Here is a 3,232-nt window from a genome sequence, read left to right as displayed (position 1 = left end):
GATCAACATATTGATTTATTCTGCCTTACAGAAACCTGGTTACAGCAGGATGAATATGTTAGTTTAAATGAGTCAACACCCCCGAGTCACGCTAACTGTCAGAACGCTCGTAGCACGGGCCGAGGCGGAGGATTAGCAGCAATCTTCCATTCCAGCTTATTAATTAATCAAAAACCCAGACAGAGCTTTAATTCATTTGAAAGCTTGACTCTTAGTCTTGTCCATCCAAATTGGAAGTCCCAAAAACCAGTTTTATTTATTATCTATCATCCACCTGGTCGTTACTGTGAGTTTCTCTGTGAATTTTCAGACCTTTTGTCTGACTTAGTGCTTAGCTCAGATAAGATAATTATAGTGGGCGATTTTAACATCCACACAGATGCTGAGAATGACAGCCTCAACACTGCATTTAATCTATTATTAGACTCTATTGGCTTTGCTCAAAAAGTAAATGAGTCCACCCACCACTTTAATCATATCTTAGATCTTGTTCTGACTTATGGTATGGAAATAGAAGACTTAACAGTATTCCCTGAAAACTCCCTGCTGTCTGATCATTTCTTAATAACATTTACATTTACTCTGATGGACTACCCAGCAGTGGGGAATAAGTTTCATTACACTAGAAGTCTTTCAAAAAGCGCTGTAACTAGGTTTAAGGATATGATTCCTTCTTTATGTTCTCTAATGCCATATACCAACACAGTGCAGAGTAGCTACCTAAACTCTGTAAGTGAGATAGAGTATCTCGTCAATAGTTTTACATCCTCATTGAAGACAACTTTGGATGCTGTAGCTCCTCTGAAAAAGAGAGCTTTAAATCAGAAGTGCCTGACTCCGTGGTATAACTCACAAACTCGTAGCTTAAAGCAGATAACCCGTAAGTTGGAGAGGAAATGGCGTCTCACTAATTTAGAAGATCTTCACTTAGCCTGGAAAAAGAGTCTGTTGCTCTATAAAAAAGCCCTCCGTAAAGCTAGGACATCTTTCTACTCATCACTAATTGAAGAAAATAAGAACAACCCCAGGTTTCTTTTCAGCACTATAGCCAGGCTGACAAAGAGTCAGAGCTCTATTGAGCTGAGTATTCCATTAACTTTAACTAGTAATGACTTCATGACTTTCTTTGCTAACAAAATTTTAACTATTAGAGAAAAAATTACTCATAGCCATCCCAAAGACGTATTGTTATCTTTGGCTGCTTTCAGTGATGCCGGTATTTGGTTAGACTCATTCTCTCCGATTGTTCTGTCTGAGTTATTTTCATTAGTTACTTCATCCAAACCATCAACATGTTTATTAGACCCCATTCCTACCAGGCTGCTCAAGGAAGCCCTACCATTATTTAATGCTTCGATCTTAAATATGATCAATCTATCTTTGTTAGTTGGCTATGTACCACAGGCTTTTAAGGTGGCAGTAATTAAACCATTACTTAAAAAGCCATCACTTGACCCAGCTATCTTAGCTAATTATAGGCCAATCGCCAACCTTCCTTTTCTCTCAAAAATTCTTGAAAGGGTAGTTGTAAAACAGCTAACTGATCATCTGCAGAGGAATGGTCTATTTGAAGAGTTTCAGTCAGGTTTTAGAATTCATCATAGTACAGAAACAGCATTAGTGAAGGTTACAAATGATCTTCTTATGGCCTCGGACAGTGGACTCATCTCTGTGCTTGTTCTGTTAGACCTCAGTGCTGCTTTTGATACTGTTGACCATAAAATTTTATTACCGAGATTAGAGCATGCCATAGGTATTAAAGGCACTGCGCTGCGGTGGTTTGAATCATATTTGTCTAATAGATTACAATTTGTTCATGTACATGGGGAATCTTCTTCACAGACTAGGGTTAATTATGGAGTTCCACAAGGTTCTGTGCTAGGACCAATTTTATTCACTTTATACATGCTTCCCTTAGGTAGTATTATTAGACGGTATTGCTTAAATTTTCATTGTTACGCAGATGATACCCAGCTTTATCTATCCATGAAGCCAGAGGACACACACCAATTAGCTAAACTGCAGGATTGTCTTACAGACATAAAGGCATGGATGACCTCTAATTTCCTGCTTTTAAACTCAGATAAAACTGAAGTTATTGTACTTGGCCCCACAAATCTTAGAAACATGGTGTCTAACCAGATCCTTACTCTGGATGGCATTGCCCTGGCCTCTAGTAATACTGTGAGAAATCTTGGAGTCATTTTTGATCAGGATATGTCATTCAAAGCGCATATTAAACAAATATGTAGGACTGCTTTTTTGCATTTACGCAATATCTCTAAAATCAGAAAGGTCTTGTCTCAGAGTGATGCTGAAAAACTAATTCATGCATTTATTTACTCTAGGCTGGACGATTGTAATTCATTATTATCAGGTTGTCCTAAAAGTTCCCTAAAAAGCCTTCAGTTAATTCAAAATGCTGCAGCTAGAGTACTGACGGGGACTAGAAGGAGAGAGCATATCTCACCCATATTGGCCTCTCTTCATTGGCTTCTTGTTAATTCTAGAATAGAATTTAAAATTCTTCTTCTTACTTATAAGGTTTTGAATAATCAGGTCCCATCTTATCTTAGGGACCTCGTGGTACCATTTCACCCCAATAGAGCGCTTCGCTCTCAGACTGCAGGCTTACTTGTAGTTCCTAGGGTTTGTAAGAGTAGATTGGGAGGCAGAGCCTTCAGCTTTCAGGCTCCTCTCCTGTGGAACCAGCTCCCAATTCAGATCAGGGAGACAGACACCCTCTCTACTTTTAAGATTAGGCTTAAAACTTTCCTTTTTGCTAAAGCTTATAGTTAGGGCTGGATCGGGTGACCCTGAACCATCCCTTAGTTATGCTGCTATAGACGTAGACTGCTGGGGGGTTCCCATGATGCACTGTTTCTTTCTCTTTTTGGCTCTGTATGCACCACTCTGCATTTAATCATTAGTGATCGATCTCTGCTCCCCTCCACAGCATGTGTTTTTCCTGGTTCTCTCCCTCAGCCCCAACCAGTCCCAGCAGAAGACTGCCCCTCCCTGAGCCTGGTTCTGCTGGAGGTTTCTTCCTGTTAAAAGGGAGTTTTTCCTTCCCACTGTAGCCAAGTGCTTGCTCACAGGGGGTCGTTTTGACCGTTGGGGTTTTACATAATTATTGTATGGCCTTGCCTTACAATATAAAGCACCTTGGGGCAACTGTTTGTTGTGATTTGGCGCTATATAAAAAAAAATTGATTGATTGATTGATTGATCA

Source organism: Thalassophryne amazonica, chromosome 15, assembly GCF_902500255.1.
Source record: "Thalassophryne amazonica chromosome 15, fThaAma1.1, whole genome shotgun sequence".
Taxonomy (NCBI): domain Eukaryota; kingdom Metazoa; phylum Chordata; class Actinopteri; order Batrachoidiformes; family Batrachoididae; genus Thalassophryne; species Thalassophryne amazonica.
This window is presented reverse-complemented; position numbering follows the sequence as displayed.